The 18,952-nt window shown below is 54.4% G+C and overlaps 1 long non-coding RNA gene across 1 annotated transcript in view; it reads right to left on the bottom strand.

The window, feature by feature from the left end:
• Positions 1 to 14,810, bottom strand: part of LOC120394485 — a 58,800-nt gene extending 43,990 nt beyond the window's left edge. Inside the window, exon 1 of the long non-coding RNA XR_005592309.1 lies at positions 13,966 to 14,810. This is a non-coding gene — a long non-coding RNA (uncharacterized LOC120394485). The remainder of the gene's footprint in view (positions 1 to 13,965) is intronic.
• Positions 14,811 to 18,952: the final 4,142 nt, after the last annotated feature.

Genomic DNA, 18,952 nt, shown 5'->3' with positions numbered 1-18,952 from the left:
GGAGAAAGGCGACAGCCCCAGCCATCGTGGAGACCAGATGGGCCCGTTGCTCTGCTCCATGGGGCTGCGGGGGGCGGGGGGGAAGACAACAGGCATCTTGCCAGGGCCATGTGCTCAGAAAAAGAGGAGGGAGGGTCTCATGGTGCTAGGCTGGGACTCAGGACGTCTGGGTTCAGCTCCTGGGTCTGCCATTGACTCACTGAGTGACTTTGGACAGGAGGTTTCACTGCTCTGTGCCTCAGTTTCTCCACCTACAGAAGGGGGATAATCCTCCCTTTGTTTAAACTGGAATCTCTTTGGGTCAGGGAGGGACTGTCTCTCATTGTGTGTCCATGCAGCGCCCCGCCCAGCGGGGCCCTCAAGATCAGGCTCCGTGCAGAGCCTGGCAGCACAACGGGGCCCCGATCTCAGCTGGAACCTAAGTGCTGCAGAAATCTAAATAACACCCGGACGCTGTGCCAGTGGCAGGTTTCGAGGGGGTGGCACGGGGCGCTGATGGGGGTAGGAGCTCAGAAAGGCTCTGTTTCATCCCAAGTCAATGGGTCCAGATCCCCGGCTGGGGTCACAGAATCATAGAATATCAGGGTTGGAAGGAACCTTAGGAGATCATCTAGTCCAACCCCCTACTCAAAGCAGGACCAATCCCCAGGCAGATTTTTGCCCCAGATCCCTAACTGGCCCCCTCACAGATTGAGCTCACAACCCTGGGTTTAGCAGGCCAATGCTCAAACTGCTGAGCTATCCCTGCCCCCCCGTTGGAGTCAATGGGGCAGATCCCTTGCTGGGGTAAACTGCTGGATCCTGCTCTCTGACAGAGCCCCTTGTGTCCGGGAGATCCGCTCCCGAGCTCGGATCCACCTCATCCTGGCCACCGCCGTTATCGGGGGGAGAGTGTGAGACCTGAGGGCAGCAGATTATGGGCACCAGAGGAGAGATGGGGGGACCCCTATCAGCAAATGTGGGGTGAAACCCCCCATTTCCCTCTCTCCCTTATGTAATAGGATGACCCACACCTTGCTCCACCCACTGCCCCGATGTAGACAATGCCCACCCCCAACAGAACAGGGGGGTGGGTACTAGGGTGACCAGATGTCCGATTTTATAGGGACAGTCCTGATATTTGGGGCTTTGTCTTATATAGGTGCTTATTACCCCCCACTCCCACCCCGATTTTTCACCCTTGCTGTCTGGGCACCTAGCTGGGTACAGCAATTGATGGGGGTATATGAGGATGGATGGGTGGGTGGGTGGATACAGAGATGGGGTGAGGTGGGGGATGGGTGGATGGATAGATTCAGAAATAGGGTGAGGTGGGGGATGGATAGATACAGAGATGGGATGGGATGGGGGATGGGTGGGTGGCTAGATAAGAGATCGAGGAGTGTGGGGGGGATAGGGGTTGGACAGATACAAAGATGAGTTGGGGTGGGGGATGGGTGGGTGGCTAGATGCAGAGATTGAGGGGTGTGGGGGCATGGGTAGACGGATAGATACAGAGATTGAGGGTGTGTGGGGGGATTAGGGGGGTGGATAGATACAGAGATCGAGGGGTGTGGGGGGTATAGGGGGTGGACAGAGACAGGGTGGGGTGGGGGATGGGTGGGTAGATAGATACAGAGATCAAAGGGTGTGGGGGGGGATGGGGAAGGGACAGATACAGATATCGAGGGGCGGGGGGGGGGGGAATGGGAGGATGGATAGATACCGAAATCGAGGGGTGTGGGGGGAATGGGAGGATGGATAGATACAGAGATCGAGGGGGGGCCATGGCATTGGCAGAGGTGCTGAGAGCCATTGTAAACCCTGTACACTATGGAAAGCACTTCAAGCCAAGGGGCACTGCCACCCCCAACCCCCCTAGCTTCAGCCCCTCCCCCACCCAGGGGTGACGGGGCGAGCGAGCCGATAACCTGGCGATGGGGAGATCAGTGGAGAGGCAGAGCCCAGCAATTCTCTCCCATCCCTAATTTCTGTCTCTCTCCCATGGTCTGATGCTATATCCCCCGCCCCCCCCCACAGGCGCCCCACCCCGATGTGGTTCCAAACCTGTGATTCCCCGGGCACATCTGCCAGGGCAGAGAGCTCACCCCCACCCGCCCCGGAGATGTGCGTGCATGAGCAGATGAGGTGGCCTTAATGCATTCAGTGCTACCGCAGAAGGCCCACTGGGAAATACGCCCCCGCCACGCCGCCGTGCGCCGGAGCTGGGCGCCAGGCAGGTAGTGCGGCTCCAGAAACCGGTGGCAGACACCCCCGCTCTGTCGCCGGCTAAATAATAACAATGAAAAGCAGGGAGGAGCAGATCAGCTCCCGGGCTCCAGAATTGGGGCTAAAAATCGCCACCTCTGCCAACCACACCCCAAAATCTCTTCCCTCCTGGCTCTGTCTGTCTGCCGAACCACCCCTGGATGGCAGCCGCTGGGGGGTGGGGCGGAGAAAAGCATCAAACGTCACCCCCGGAAATGAAGACTCGAGGTGTTGGGGTGGGGTGGGGGTTGGTAACCAGCTGGGATCCCTCCGCTCCCCGTGCTCTGGGGTGCTAACAGCCTGCTCCGACTGTGGCATGACCCCACCCCGGCGTGCGGGGCATCGGGGCTGGCTTCCCAGTGCAGCCGGTTCAGGGCCGGGGCAGAAGGCGGTTGAGACGAGGGTGAGGGCTCTCAGCTCCTGGGTTTTTTTTCCTTTCTGCGGTGTCTGTTTTGGGCGTTCCCGGGGGTGAGGGCGGCTTCACCACAACAGGCCGTGGGCACAGGGCGCAGGCTCTGGCCGGAGGACAGCCCCCGGCCTGGGCGGATGCAGCGCGAAAAGCAGATGCTCTGGCCATGTGAACCCGGGTGTGGTGGCTGATTGACACCAGCTGGGGGTCTGGCCCACTTGTCTGCTACTCCAAAGCCTGCCCCACGGGAGCCCCCCTCCCCAGGCATCAGGCCGTACCGTTGGACATGGATTGTGATGACAACACCCAGTGCATTTTATAAGGGGATGAAATTCTCAAGGCCTTGGCAAACCCAAGTCCTAGATTTCCAGCCAGTCTGACCTTTTGACCTCTTCCAGCCAGAGAATCCCCCCAGGAGCCCAGGAACTTGGAGGGGGGCGGCCTGTGGAACTCACTGCCACCAGAACACCGCGCTCCGGGACAATTATACAGAACAGGAGACTCTCCAGGGGTATAATAATGAGGATTAAAATAGAACCAAGCTACTGGGCAGGGATCTGAGCCTTGAGCCAACTGCTACCTACTACCCGGGGAAATATTCCCTGGGGGCAGGCGGTCCTAGAATTGCCCTACTAGGGGGTCTCCTTATGGCCACCGTCGCAGATGGGATACCGGGCTAGGTGGGCCCCTGACCTAAAGCAGGCTGGTAATTCCTGCATGTGAACTGGCACCAGACAACCAAGCTTCCTTTCTCTTGTTCAATTAACCCATTGGGCACTGGAGGGCTCCCCCCTTTCCCAGCTCCCACTGGAAATTCAGCCCCCTAAATCCCCCTGCAGGGAGGGAGGTGGCGTTGTTTGCCCAACTCCGAGTGCCACCTTATGTGGCTCGGTGGGCTGCTCTGCAAGCGTCCGGCATTGAACACAGCCCTATCGAGATGCCCAAGCTAAATGGCGGAGTTGCCCTTCACTGCAGCAGTAGTAGGGCTTTTATCTTCTGCTTCATTTACACTTTGCCACCACAGCTGGAATTATTATTATTACAGCAGCTCCTAGAGCAGGGGTCTGCAACCCGCGGCTCTGGAGCCGCATGCGGCTCTTCAGCCTCCTTGTTGTGGCTCCTTTCGGCCTTGACAAAAGGAAAAAAAAAGAATAACGGTTATTTATTAATTTAATTTTTATTTATATATTATTTTATTTTTGTTTATTTTGTTGCACAGTTATCTTGGAGTTCGAGGTGATACTTTAACATCGAATTTTTAAAAAGTTTTATAATTTGTCAATTAAAATATGCGTCACATCCACATCTATAGCCCTCGCCTTTACCTGCAGGCGGCTTCTTGAGTGTGCGACCCCCGCGGTAAGCTAACCATGAATACATCCCAAAAAAGAAAAATCTCAGAAGAAAATAGAGAGTTTAATTCTGCATGGACAGATTCCTTTGCCTTCACTGCCAACGACGCTGGCTTACCTGTGTGCTTGATATGTGGCGAGAAATTAGCAAACAACAAAAAATGTAACGTTGAAAGACATTTTCAAAACAAGCACTCAGCATTTTCTGAAAAGTACCCAACTGAAGATGGGCAAAAGAGAGCGATTTCGGAACTACTACGGAAAGTTGAGCAGAGCAAACATACTTTCAAGAAGTGGATCAACTCTCCAAACTCAACTACAGCTGCTAGTTTTGTGGCAGCTCATGAAATCGTAAGGAGGGGGAAGCCGTTCACAGACGGAGAATACATGAAAGAATCGTTCATAAAAATATCAGAGCATCTATTCTCCAAATTCAAAAACAAACAGGAAATTATTCAGAAAATTAAAGAAATGCCTCTCTCTGCAAAGACCGTCAAGGACAGGACCATTAAAATGGCAACAAACATCACCAGTAAGCAAATTGATGACATCAATTCAGCTCAAGCATATTCAATTGCCTGTGATGAGTCAAGTGATGTAAACGATATTGAGCAGACAGCACTGTTATGCAGATATGTGAACTCTGATGGGAAGAACTGATTGAACTCATACCGCTAAAGGGCCAAACGTGGGGACAGGACATTTGTGAGGCTGTTTTGAGTTGTCTAAAAGCCAAAGGAATAAACACCACTCACCTGGTGTCAGTGTCTACTGATGGTGCACCCAGTATGAGAGGAGCACAGAAGGGCTTTGTGAATTTACTTCAAAAGTCGCTGGATCAAGAGCTGATGATGTTTCACTGCATCTTGCACCAAGAAGCACTGTGCGCTCAAACATTCCCCCCTGAATGTGTGGAAGTGATGAACCTCGTTATTAAGATAGTGAACAAAATAATTGCAAACGGGTTAAACCACCGACAGTTTTGTTCATGGTTAGATGAAGTCAAGAGCGCATATTTGGATCTCCTGCTGCACAACAGAGTTCGGTGGCTGTCAAGGGGAGACGTGCTGAAACGCTTCGCTGCTTGTCTGGAACATGTGAAAACCTTCTTGGAAAGCAAAGGCCTCAGCTATCCCGAACTGGGAGACCTCAATTGGCTGGAAAAGTTTTATTTCATGGTGGATATGACAAGTCACTTAAACACGCTGAATAAAAATCTCCAGGGAAAGGGAAGCACGGCCCTGCAGTTGCTGGAGCATGTTCTGGCGTCTGAGCGCAAGATGACAGTGTTTGCCAGAGATGTACAGAGAGGTACGCTCTCTCACTTCCTCCTGAGAGAGTTCAAAGAAGAGAACAAGCACATAAATTGTGATTATTTACACCGTGCAATTATGGCAATGCAAGCTGCATTTGGAGAAAGATTCAGCAAGTTCAGAAAGGAAAAAAACACTCTGTCCTTCCCTGTCACACCGCTGGACATCGACCCATCCCTGCTGAACATATCCGCATTCACAGGGATAAGTCAGCCCGATCTTGAAATTGAACTGGCCGACATAGCGGATAAAGACTTATGGGTGTCCAAGTTCAAAAGCCTGACAGCGGATCTCGAAGAAGTCGCCCGTCAGAAGGCCACTCTCGCTAAAGAGCACAAATGGAATGAAATGCGAAGAGGATGAGAGCACACTGAAATGGACTTGTCAAAAAACGTTCCTAATTTTATATTTACTTTTTTAAAACTGCTAAGCTGCAACTATATGTTTTTTATATTAAAGTGGGCTACATTTTATTTTAATTTTACACAAATACGGGAAGGACTCAAAAAGGCCTGCATAGTTCAGTGTTTAATTTATTTCAAAGTAGGCCTACACATGCACACTGCACTTCTGTTTGTTGTATTCTGTTGTTGTTACAGGTAAAATTAAAAAAAGATTACAACTTTTGAAAGTTTATAAGCAGTGTTATGTTTTATGCTCCAGACTATTTTTCTTTAGTGGAAGAGGGGCAAAATGGCTCTTTGATAGTAAAGGTTGCCGACCCCTGTCCTAGAGAGACCAAGATCAGGGCCCCTGTTGTGCCGGGTGCTGCACAGACGCAGAGTGAAAGACAGGCCCTGCCTCAAAGAGCTCACAGTCCACGAGGGGAAACTGAGGCATGGAGGATGGATGTGATTGGTAGGAGGCGGCAGCAAGGCACATGCACTGCCTACTTCAACCCACAGGAGTGTGTGTGTGGGGGGGTGTTTTCACCTCCCTCCTCAGCCAGAGGACAGTTCCCAAGAGGAGGAGCCAATCTTAGCCCCGCCCATGAAAGCAAGACCCTGTCCCTTAAGGACCTGATGGGGGTGTAGTGTAACCCTCCACGGCTGAGTCCAGACTGGGATTTAGGGGAGCCCCCTAATGGCGACACCAGACCGCACAGGCTGGGCAGCCAGAGGGGCCCACAGGGTCTGTCTGTGTCCAGCAGCCTCATCAGTGACTGACCCAGCCGTGCCCTGGCTATGCCACTAGTGGGAGCAGGAGGCTTTGGTACCTCGAGCTGTGCAGTGGGCCCCTGCTACGAGAGGCCACAGCTCGTGGTGCCAAGGGAAAGTGACCCGGCGGGGGAGGGGGGAGTCTGATGGCTGCCACAGGGCACCTGGCACAGGGGGGTCCCAGCTACACTCGCAGGCAGCACCAGGTGGGGATTAGCAGAGATTGGCCCTCACAGCTGAGTCACTCGGTGCAGGGAGAGTTCTAAACACTGAGGGGCTGGGGAGGGGGGCATCTGTGAAGGGGAAGGAAGTTTGGGGGGTGTATTCAAAGGGGGAGGCAGAAGGCATGCGCCAGTTGCATTCCCTTCCTCTGCTTTTCCCGGGGGAAGTGCAGCCCTTTGGTTGGCTGCCATGTGAGTTTGCTGGGGTGGCCTCGGAAGAGCCAGGAATAGAACCCAGGAGTCCTGGCCCCCAGTGCCCCAGTGCTCTAACCGCTAGACCCCACTGCCTTCCCAGAGCTGGGGACAGAACCCAGGAGTTCTGGCTCCCAGCCCCCCACTCTAACCACTAGACTCCACTGCCTTCCCAGAGCTGGGGACAGAACCCAGGAGTCCTGGCCCCCAGCCCCCCCCACTCTAACTGCTAGACACCACTGCCTTCCCAGAGCTGGGGACAGAACCCAGGAGCCCTGGCTCCCAGCACCCTGCTCTAACCGCTAGACCCCACTGCTTTGGCACCCCCACTCCTCTGCCAGTTTGAGGCTGCCCACCCATTACACCCGCCTGCCCCCCCCGACTACCGACTGCAGGAGTCCTGGCTGCCAGCCTCCTCCTGTTCTAACCCCCAGCCCCTCCTCCCACCCTGCAGAGTGGGGAGCAGAGAACCCAGGCGTCCTGGCTGCCTGGAGCTGGGACTCCAGAACTAGCAGGGACAGTGCTTGGGGACCAGTTTATCTGGACACCTCCCTACTCAAAGTTCTGGGATAAAATAGGACTCTGCTCCCTCCCTGGTTCTGTGGAACCCGACTCAGTTCTGATCCAGATCCCGGTTCCTATGAACTCTTCCTCACCCCCCAAAGCAGTGGGACTGATCCAGATGTGGTGAAGGGGGGCTTGGCAAGGTCAGAGCCTCCCACCCTCCCGAAACAGCTCTGCCAGGCCAGATGGGACTTTCCCACAGGGGTGGGGTGGTACTCTGTGAGTTATACCTCCTGGGGGGAGGCTCTAGTTACCCCTTCCCCCAAGGTCCCCACATGCCAAAAGCCTTAGTAGGAGGGGATGGGGGAGGAAGATCCCAGGCAAGGAGTCAGGACTTGTGGGTTCACATCCTGGCTCTGCTCCTGACTCTCTGCATGACCTTGGGCCAGTCCCTGCAGCTAGCTCCGTGCCTCACTTTCCCCATCTGTAAAATGGGAAGAAGTGTCTGTCCTCTCCCGGTCTGTTCCGACTGAGAGCTCTTCAGGGCAGGGACTGGCGCAATGGGGTGAGCCAGCCCCAATCTCAGCGGGCACCTTGAGACCCAGCAATAACCTCTGAAGCAAGGAGCAAATTATTGGGTTGCCTTAATATTCACTTCCCGGCTTGGGCGGGGGGAGGGCGGGTAAAGCTGGAGTTTGGCCCAGAAGCCCCTCCCCCCACAATTTTCCTGTAGGGCAGAAAGCAAATTGCCCAGAGCTGGACAGCTTGGGGGGGGGCATGACACGAGTGGGGGCTGATCAGTGGCCAGGCCTGTAGGACAAAAGTCAGCACCCCTCCCCTAAAGGAACCTCCCCCCAGCAGCAACCTCGGCTGTAGTGTCCCAGCCCTGCTGCCTGGTTAATATTCCAGAGGCATCTGCCCACCCCTGGCCACCACCCTGGGGCTGGAGAAGCCAGGGGCTATTTTTAAGGCTTTTGTTTGGGGGGGAGGGGAAGATGGGAAAGCCAGAGAAACCAATGCATGACAATGGGAAGTTCCCCCCCAAACACTGTGCCCATCTTGGGGCATTGGTCCCCTCCACCAGGGGGTGCAGTGGGGGAGACCCCATGCACACATTGGCGTGGGAGGGGTGCACCGCCTCCCCAGCAGATGGGGGAGGGACAACCCCCACAACCAGCTTCCTCCTGCAACATCCCACACCCTCCTTCTCCTCGCGGGTGGGCGTGTGTGTGTGTGGGGGGGGGGGGAGACCTCCAGGGACCCCCACGATGACCCCCCCATACTCAATTTCCTCCCCCCGAAGCAATTACTCCCACCCCATCCGCCAGCAAATCGCCATTTTATTATGAAAACCCAGGGCGAATTTGATTTGGGGTGGGAAGGGGGGGGGGCATTTGCAATTGAGGTACGGGGACTGAGATCCTAGATGGGGGCGAAATCCAGAAAATGACATTAACCTGGGGCGGAGGTGGGGGGCTGGCACGGGAGTGAAATTGACAACGCGAGCGAGGGAATTGGGAGGCTGAGCATAGTAACAGGTTTTTCTGTCCACTCATCCATCTCCCTCCATCCATCTCCCCCTCGCTCTGGGGCTCAGCCCCACCGAGAGCGTCCCCCCGCCCCCCGCTTTATTTCTTTCCCCCCTGCCCCAGCCAAATCGAGAGAGGAAGGTCAGCAGAGGTGGGTCAGCAGGGTGCACTGGAGCCATGGACCGAGCCCGAGATCCGGGGACCCTCTCCCCCAAACCCAAAGGGGCTTTCAGAGGCGTAGCGAGTGCCCTCAGTACCCTCCGTCCAGAGGGGGCCCCGCAAGGAAGGGGGCCCCTAAAAGTGGCAAAAAAAATGTAAGGTATTACTAGGTAAGTGACATTTATTGACGCTATTGCACAATCCATGTTGGTTTTACTGACAAAACCGTGAAGTCATTATGATACATCATAATGCTATTGGCTACATCAGCTGTCCGTCGGTCAGTTTCAAATTTTAGTTGGACCCATTCAAAGAATGTGTATTTGCGTTCATAATGGCGGTCAGCGGATAAATGTTATTAATTTAGTTGTTTAGTTTTTTATCGTTTCCAACGCAGAAGCGTGCTTTGTGATGTCTAAGAGAACGTATAAGAGCGGAGCTAGTAAACGAAAGGCAGCAAAAGATGCCGAGAAGGAACTTAAGAAAATTCCAAAGTTGTCAACGTATTTTGCGCTGCAATCCAACGTACAGGCACAGGCACTTGAAACGGACAGCGCTAGCAGCGACGAATCGTATCCAGAAGTATCCAGAAGTGCTTCAAGTGAGGTCGAAGGTGAAGCCAGTTGTTCTACCAAACAAACTGTGACAGATATTCCAGCTGCTGCCGGGAAAGAAGTATCTGAATCTGAACCACTGACTGATGATCCAGGAGATTGGCCGTCTATAATATCGGACAGGCAAGTGTGAGACATTGTTGCATGTGGCCCACCGCAGCAGAATTAAAGTTACAAATTTCCATTTAACGAGGAAAGACGGAGGTTCACAAGTACTCATTTCTATCGAACCATGGCAAATGGCGAGAAAATAAGACGTTCATGGTTAATGTACTCAGTTCAGAAAGATGCCATTTTTTGTTTTTGTTGTAAATTATTTGGCACTGGCGACATACCGCTACGTGGTGGAACATCTGCTTGGAAAGCACTGTCAAAAAGACTTCAGCAGCATGAAACAGGCAAAGGTCATCAAGACTGTATGGTGAAATGGTTTGACCTTTGGTCAGGCATAGTAAACCGTACATCTGTTGACCAACTCGAATTGCAAGCTTTTCTGAAAGAAAGAGATTTTTGGAGAAATGTTGTCAAACGCATGGTTAATGTCGTTATTTTCTTGTCCGAAAGAAACTTGGCATTCCGGATTGAGACATGGCAAGGGGGCCGAATCCTTCCCAGGGCTGACACGACTCTTCCCCGCACCGTGGAGTCCCTTCCCCATTTTCTGGGCGTGGGGGAAAGGGGAAGAAAGCAGAACCAGCGCCCCCCTTCCGGGTAAGGGGAGCAGGATCGGGCCCCTCCCCCACTCCAAAAGGTGAGGCCGCCCCGGTTTCAGCCACACTGGCCGGTCCAGAGGGGAATAAAGGGGCGCCCACACCCCATTTTAAGGGGGTAGCCAATCAACACCTCCCCAGTTGGGATTGGCCCCAGAGGTGGGTGCTGGGCACAGCTCTCCCCCACCCGATGGTTGGCAACAGCCCTCACCCCTCCCTTATTAGCCATTCCGCCCATAGGCGGCAGGTTTGTATAATTTTTGGTGGGGCCCAAAAAGGTGGTGCCCCCCCGCTCCCGCCCTGTAAGCCGATATAAAATGAAGCTACAACGCGTCAGTGCCACAAGATTACAAGGGTCAATTAAAAGTGGAAAGTCAGAAGCAGCACTTGCCTACTTCAATATACAGTATTATATTTTGTTGCATCTGTTGTGATGAAGTGGGAATGTTCTTAATATTTTCTCTGAATACTGTGTGGGTGCCTCAGTTTCCCCTGCAAGATGCCAACTGAAGGTGTTGGGGACAAAGAGATCAGGTGGCCTCCTTGTCCAGAAGAGACACAGAGGCCAGAGGAGGGATTGTCAGTTTGGAGCTGGCTGGGGAAATTGGGAGAGACCCAGAACTTGGTTCTGGGCTCCCCACCCCCCAAGATGGACCTGACAGAGGGGTTCTGTTTTCTGTACCAACAAGCTCTGTTTAAACTGTGTTCCCGTCATCTAATAAACCTTCTGTTTTACTGTCTGGCTGAGAGTCACATCTGACTGCAGAGTTGGGGTGCAGCGACCTCTGGTTGCCCCAGGACCAGCCTGGGCAGACTCACTTTGGAAAGTGCATGACGTGGAAGGGCATGCTGAATGCTCCGAGGTCAGACCCAGGAAGGTGTAAGCTTCTTGCCCTGGAGACAGTATGCTCCGAGAGAGGAGGCTCCCCCAGAGTCCTGACTGGCTTTGTATGGAGTTGTTCCAAAGCATCACAGCATTCCCTTCCACACCGTGCACTTCCCAGAAGTCCGCACAGGCACTGACACTCCCTCCTCCGGCCTTTGTCTCTTTTCCAGGCATTAGGAGGCCACCTGATCTCTCTGTTCTCCAACACCTTCAGTTGGCACCTTGCAGGGGAAACTGATTTGGAAGAAATGAAGTAAAAGCTGCCCAAACCGAGCTTGAGCACTCCTGAATTTTGAGGTGTTCAAATCTGGAAGGCAGGTGCTAGGGGTGGGAGAGGGCTGTGGGCTCCATGGGGGAGCATGGCAGCAACTGTCTGGAGCTGCATGGAGCCAGATACGCTGGTCTGAGTGGCACAGTAAGCGGTTTGGGGGTTGGCGAAGAGGTAGGGAGTTTCGGGGGGCAATCAAGGGACACGGCGCAGGGGGAGTTGGTTGGGGCAGAGGTTCGACGGGGCAGTCAGGGGACAGGCAGCAATTGGATAGGCATGGGAGTCTAAGAGGTTTATCAGGGGACAGGTAGGGGGTGCGGTCCTGGGGGGGAAGTTGGGTGGGGTCTCAGGAGGGGGCAGTTGGGGACAAGGAGAAGGGAGGCTTAGATAGGGGCTGAGGTCCCAAGGGGCAGTTAGGGGCAGGGGTCTCGGGAGGGGGTAATCAGGGAACAAGGACCAGTGGGGCTTAGATAGGGGGTGGAGGTTCTGGGGGGCAGTTGGGGCAGGGCTCTGGGGAGGGGGCAATCAGCGGACAGAGGCTGGGATTCAAAGGGCTCTGGGCTGCTGGCAGCCGCGGGGATCCCAGAGCCCTTTAAATCCCAGCCCCGGCTGGGAGTCAGAGGACTCTGGGCTGCCTGCAACCCCGGGGAGCCCAGAGCCTTTTAAATCCCAGCCGTGGCCGGGAATCAGAGGGCTCTGCGCTGCCCGCTGCGGCGGGGAGCCCAGAGCCCTTTAAATCTCAGCCGGCTGGGATTTAAAGGGATCAGGGCTGCCTGCAACCGCGGGGAGCCCGCAGCCCTGAAAAACTCAGCCGCGGCAGGGATTTAAAGGGCTCTGGGCTCCCCGCGGTTGCAGGCAGCCCAGAGCCCTTTAAATCCCAGCCGCGGCTGAGATTTAAAGGGCTCTGGGCTCCCCGCCGCAGCGGGAAGCCCAGAGCCCTCTGATTCCCGGCCGCGGCTGGGATTTAAAGGGCTCTGGGCTGCCTGCAACCGCGGGGAGCGCACAGCCTATTAAATCCCAGCCGCGGCCGGGAATCAGAGGGCTCTGGGCTGCCTGCAACCGCGGGGAGCTCAGAGCCTTTTAAATCCCAGCCGCGGCCGGGAATCAGAGGGCTCTGGGCTGCCTGCAACCGCGGGGAGCACAGAGCCTTTTAAATCCCAGCCGCGGCCGGGAATCAGAGGGCCCTGCGCTGCCCGCTGCGGCGGGGAGCCCAGAGCCCTTTAAATCTCAGCCGCGGCTGGGATTTAAAGGGCTCTGGGCTGCCTGCAACCGCGGGGAGCCCAGAGCCTTTTAAATCCCAGCCGCGGCTGGGAATCAGAGGGCTCTGGGCTGCCTGCAACCGCGGGGAGCCCAGAGCCTTTTAAATCCCAGCCGCGGCTGGGAATCAGAGGGCTTTGGGCTCCCTGCTGCGGCAGGCAGCCCAGAGCCCTCTGATTCCCTGCAGCGGCTGGGATTTAAAAGGCTCTGGGCTGCCGGCAGCGCACAGCAGGGGAGAAACCTAGCTCCAAATATTGCTGGAGCAGAGCCCCTGTCTGTGAATATTCCTGGGGCTAAAGCCCCAGGAGCCCATATAAGTCGGCGCCCATGATTCCGCCCGCATCCTACCATCTTGGAAGGATACATATGAAAAAAATGTGTCCCCTCGCCCCCGATAAAGCCCGTTACATAAAGATACGTATGGGGGGGGGTCTGTCCCAATCTCTTGTCAGAGCTGTTCTGTATCTACATCTACCCCTGCCCCTCCACCTCCCCGCAGCGAGAGGGGATCGAGAGCCACCCAGAGCTGGAAGAATTATCCCTGCCCTCCCCCTCCAGAGATTACGGTACTCAGGGGTAATTGCCCCCCCCCACACACACACCAGAAAATACTGCAGTAGGAGCGGATCGCGGGGTGCCGGGCAGGTGGCTTTGTCTGCTGCACCCACCGATCAGACGCAGGGGCGCCCCCTCCCCTCCTACCCATTCTCCCGAGGAAGGGGGGGGGGGGGGTTGGATGCATCCCTTCCTGCCAGCATCCCTGCTAGGAAGCATGTGTGCCCGCCCCCCCCCCCCTTTCCCTCTCCCGGGGACTGGCGCAAAACGATCCCTGTCGGGGAAAACCGGAGGAGGGAAAAACCAAACAGATGACAGGCCCCATTCCCGGTCTGAGCGCTGGGGGGGGGGGTATCCATATTTCCAGAGATCTGAACGCTCTGCCGTTCCCGTCTCCCCAACCCTCCCTCTTTTCCTGACCCCCCCGCACCTCACCCCCCCCCGCCCCCTCCCCCTCTCCCTGCAGTTTAGCACGGAATTCAAAGCCAGAGAGGGTCAATGGATCGGTTATTTACCGGGGGGGGGCTGTCAGATCTCACCAACCCCCCCAGGCATACACACCAGTGGAGAAACAATCAAGCCAGTGACTTACCTTTAGCGATCCAGCCTCCGGTCTCCTTCCAGCGGGCTGCTCCATTCAGCTGGTCCTATTCCACTCCGGCTCGAGCCATTTCGCTTTCCTTGCCCCCCCCCCCCACGCCCTCCCCCCACAAGGTGTTAGGAGATCGGAGCGAGCGATGGAGACCGGCGGGCAGCGTCTGCCGAGCTCGGGCTGGATTCGGGGGTCGGCTTCAACCTGGCGCGGATCGCTCCGGATCCTCTGCCCTGCAGTGTGCAGGGGCGGGGGAGGGGGGGTGTCCTCGGGTGGCTTGTTTTCCTCCCCGCTGGATGCTTCTCCAAACGGATCCCCTCCCCCCACACAAAAATACAACAGAGGAAGGGGGAGAAAAATAGTCCAAGCCGGCTCCCCCCTCCGAATAACCCCGACCCCCCCCAAGCACCCCCGGCTCTCAGGAGGTCTCCGCCGGGCGCCCAGTCCGCTCCAGCGCGGCGACGGGGTGTCTCTGGCTAGATCCACGCGTGACAGGCAGTCCGGGCATGCTGGGGAGCCAGCGTGCAAGCGAGATCAGCCCCGCCAGCCCTGCCCGCGCACACGCGGGGCTGCTGCGGGGTAGGGGGGGACCCCGCAATTCCACGGAGCGGGGGGGAGGTTCGGGGGCGTTTCTCGGCAATCTTCCTCCGGGGGTCCCCGTCTCCGGGACCTCGCAGCCGCTGGGCTCCTCCACCGTCCCCCCAGCGCCAGGAAGGGGGCGCAGCGCAGCGCCCCGCTCTTCCGCCCCCTCGGTAGCCCCGCGATCGGTGCCTCTCCGCCGCTGTAACTACAGAAACATGAACCGCTCCAGATTTGCTACTTTGGCTGCACTGAGCATGCGCACCCGAACTGAGCATGCTCAGTAACCTGCGCTGTCGCCGCTGCCCTCTCTCTGCCCTCACTTCTACTGGCGATTTGCTGCCTTCTCTTTGGGGCGTTTAAAAGGCTCAAGGGGGCAAATCGCAGCGGGGGGGCTGCCAGGGTCTGAGCGGGGGACAGAAATTTACTGGGCAGGGGGGGTCAAGCTGCTGCAGGTAGCGGCAGGAGAGAGGCTGAAGGGGAAAAATCGGGGGTGGGGGGTGGTAGCCGCAGTTAAGCCGGGGGGGGGGGGGAGACGCTGCGAGACCCTGTGCGGGGACCAAACCCCCATTTAGGGAGGGGGGGACAGTGGCCCCTCGGGATGAGCCACCTGCTGTGCTCGCAGATCTGGGGGTGTCGGGGTTGCGAGCGGGGGGGCACAGGCTGTTTTCAATTCTGCTTCCTGTCAGCCCCGGAGCAGGGGGCGAGTTCCTGGGGCTGGGTCTTAAAGGCACCTGCAGCCCAATTCCCAGACTGTCAAAGCTCAGACACCGCAGCGCCTCTCGATCCTGTACAAGTGCTGCGGGGATTCTGGGGGGTTCTGCATTTTAATTTAATTTTAAATGAAGCTTCTTAAGTGCTGCGGGGCTGTTAGCAGGGCGGCCGTTTCCCGGGGGGGCGGCATTTGGCTCCGGTTGAGCTCCCGCCGGCATGCCTGCGGCAGGTCCGCTGGTCCCGGGCTCCTACATTTTCTGGATGCCACTAAAAATATAAAAATCTGCTTCCCCGGTGCTAATTTACTGCTACAGGAGACTTGATGCAGTGAAATAATTTCCCTATATTCCATCAAACTCTGCATCACATCTCTTGAGTATTTAAAAGAGTATCTCATAACTATTTGTCTATGTAAAGTATCAGAACAGTTCACAAATTTTAGGATTGTCTTTTGCTGCATTACTCTTGCCTGTGAATCCAACTCTTACAGTCCCATGTTCACACGTCATTGCTTGTGTGTAGAAGCTGATTCACAAATATTCAGTAAGTGTATTATATGGTCTCACCCTACATCGTTCCCAAGGGCAAAAATCTTCTGCAACAATGAAGGCTTGGGCTGATGACCAGTGGCTGCAGAATTTTTGGATGCATCTTTGTGCAAAACTCGCCAAAATGAAAGCTGCACTGACAGTGGAGAAGAAAAAACAATTGCACTATGGGGATCTGCAACAACAGATTACTTTCTGTCAATCAGTGGTCTTTCTCCTAAACTAAGGTGAATGGATTTCTTTAATGTAAATAGTCACAACATATGGTTAAATATTTTATGATCAATATCCTGTTAAGAACTCAGCAGTCACAGATAATACCTGTCTTCTTTGAAAACCAGGGCACATTATCCAGTCTTTTCCCCCACCCCAGCACAACCAAAACTGATCTGAGAAAAACCTTGCATAAAGCAGTTAATGGAGGTGCGAGACATACCTACTTCCTTGGTGACAAGCTTTAGGCAACACCCCATCCTCATTCACACCCACCGTAGCAGTAGGACAGACTTCTAGTAGTGAAACTCTGATTGATATCTGATTGATATCCAAAATACCGAAGCAGACAAATTAATTGTCAGCCCCCTGAAGGAACACCACCCATAATAAGAAGTGATCAGCTCCTATTATCTAGCCTAAAGAAATTCCTTCAGTCCTCGGTTTACCCATAAACAAATCTAGTGTTTTCCCATCAACCAATTCAACCAATTGCATATTTTCTCTACCAAACCATTTCCTCCCTCTCAATTAAGAATTCTTATGCGTGCATAGACCCAAAGTATGCCTGATTTAGAATCATAGAATAGAATCATAGAATCTCAGGTTTGGAAGGGACCACAGGAGGTCATCTAGTCCAACCCCCTGCTCAAAGCAGGACCAATCCCCAACTAAATCATCCCAGCCAGGGCTTTCTGAAGCCTGAGCTTAAAAATCTCTAAGGATGGAGATTCCACCACTTCCCTAGGTAAAAACATCTACTCCTGACAGAATCAAGATTCTGAGTTAAGAACATCAATGCAGACTCACGAGTTCAAGCTTCCTGGAGTGGGTGAGTTCCCTCATTTTATCTCTCTGTTTCCTTTTCTACCACAGGTATTAATCTTTAAGAATGTAACTTATTTTATTTAGGCTCTCCTTGTGATGTAAGGGTGATGATAGGGACATGCTAAATCTGGGACACTCATCCAATAGGTCAATTTGGCACATTAGCCAGGAGGAAGCAAATTGTGAGCATTTTCGACCACAAACCTCATCCCTCCCGATTTGCAACCATCCCTGGACCAGTGACAGGTGCACAACCATCCCTGGACCAGTGACAGGTGCATAACCATCCCTGGACCAGTGACAGGTGCATAGGGAGCCAAGTCAATGGAAATAATCAAGGAGGAAGCCAGTGGAAAACATGAAAGGGGCCACTCTGGTTACCACCTTGGGGTCAGGGGAGTGCTTTGTACCCCCAAACCTGAAATTCCTTTTCACGTATTCACACACAAAACAGTGAAAGTGTGCGCCTCGATCATCCAATAGGTCAATTTGGCACATTAGCCAGGAGGAAGCAAATCGTGAGCGTTTTCGACCGCAAACCCCATCCCTCCAGATTTGCAACCATCCCTGGACCAGTGACAGGGGCACAACCATCCCTGGACCAGTGACAGGGACACAACCATCCCTGGACCAGTGGCAGGTGCATAGGGAACCAAGTCAATGGAAATAATCAAGGAGGAAGCCAGTTGCTGGCAAGCCACACTGTATCTCCATTGAACCGTTCATTAGAACAGTATAGTATGCACTTTCTGTTATGCTATCATTAGTCACTAGACAATGGCCCGGTGAAGCCGGTGATGGGAACCAACCTTTACCAATCAGAATGAAGTAAACAGGTGTATCAATCATATAGTAATAAGTAACCTGTGTGATGTCAATCATGTAATGCTGAGAACCAGTCTGTAAGAAAGAGAATAAAAGCAGCGGTCTGGGACTATACCAGGACGCCTCACTGCAGCCTTGTCTCGTCTCTGTTTCCCGATACAACATCTGGTGACCCCGACGTGATCCAGAGACAGGACCCCCGACTCATCGGCTGGCTTAGCCTTGGTGCACCACAGCGCAACGCGCTCCCTCGTGAGTATGGGGGGGGACTTATCCATTCAGCAAAAAGATCATGCAAAAGAGTTATTGAAGCTTATCAAACAGGACGGGTGTACTGCAGTATCGTTACGGCACTTGGAGGAATTGCTCCGAGTGATTGAGTATAAGTGCCCATGGTACTCGAACCGAGGCTCCCTAGATCACTCCGATTGGATAAAGATCGGAGAGGCATTGTTTAGGGAACCTCGAGCCGAGATCCAACATATTCTGTTGTGGCAGCACTGTTCAGCTGCGGTGGGGAGATTACGAAAAGAGGCGTCCCCCTCCGCACCTCCCTTGCTCTCGGTGGAGGCACCTCCTGCCTATCCCCGAGTGCTCCCTCCAGCCCCTTTTTTAGCACCAAAAACTTCTGCACCAGTGGTGGACACCCTGGGGCAGAAGTCCCTTCATCAGGGTGCTGTCTGTGCCGCCCTTGCGGCGGCGCGGGCGAGCGGGCAGGACCCCTTATTGGAAGAATGGGAGGGAGAAATCCCTTTGATGTTTCCCCTGTCTTATGACCCTCCCAATGAGGCAGGTGAGGTGGTAGCTCGGCACTCCACCCTCCCGTACTCAATTCTTCGGGAGCTTAACAAAGCGGTACGTGAGTCAGGGCTGCATTCCACTTATGTGCAGGGTATGATAGAAGGGATCGCTAATAGTTATACTATGATCCCGGAGGACTGGAAACATCTATTTCGTATGATCCTTTCCCCTGCACAATATGTGGTATGGGATAATGAGTTTAAATTAGCAGCCCTAGCACTCGGTAACGCGCAGAATACTGCTGAGCAAATATATGGGACAGGAGCTTTTGCCACCATAGAACAACAATCTGTATTGCCCATGGAATCTTTTCACCGCACGGCAATGTGCATTCAAAGAGCCTTTAGGCGCGTTCCAGCCTCTGGCAAGCCCCTTCAATCATTCACAAATGTTAAACAACAAGCTACGAAACCTTATCATCATTTCGTTGATCGCCTCAAGGAGGCTGTTCAACGCCAAATTGACAATCCGGACGCTCA

This window comes from Mauremys reevesii, unplaced genomic scaffold (genome assembly GCF_016161935.1).
Source record: "Mauremys reevesii isolate NIE-2019 unplaced genomic scaffold, ASM1616193v1 Contig60, whole genome shotgun sequence".
Lineage (NCBI taxonomy): Eukaryota > Metazoa > Chordata > Testudines > Geoemydidae > Mauremys > Mauremys reevesii.
Note: the sequence above shows the minus strand (reverse complement) of the source record. Positions and strands in the feature narration are given on the sequence as shown.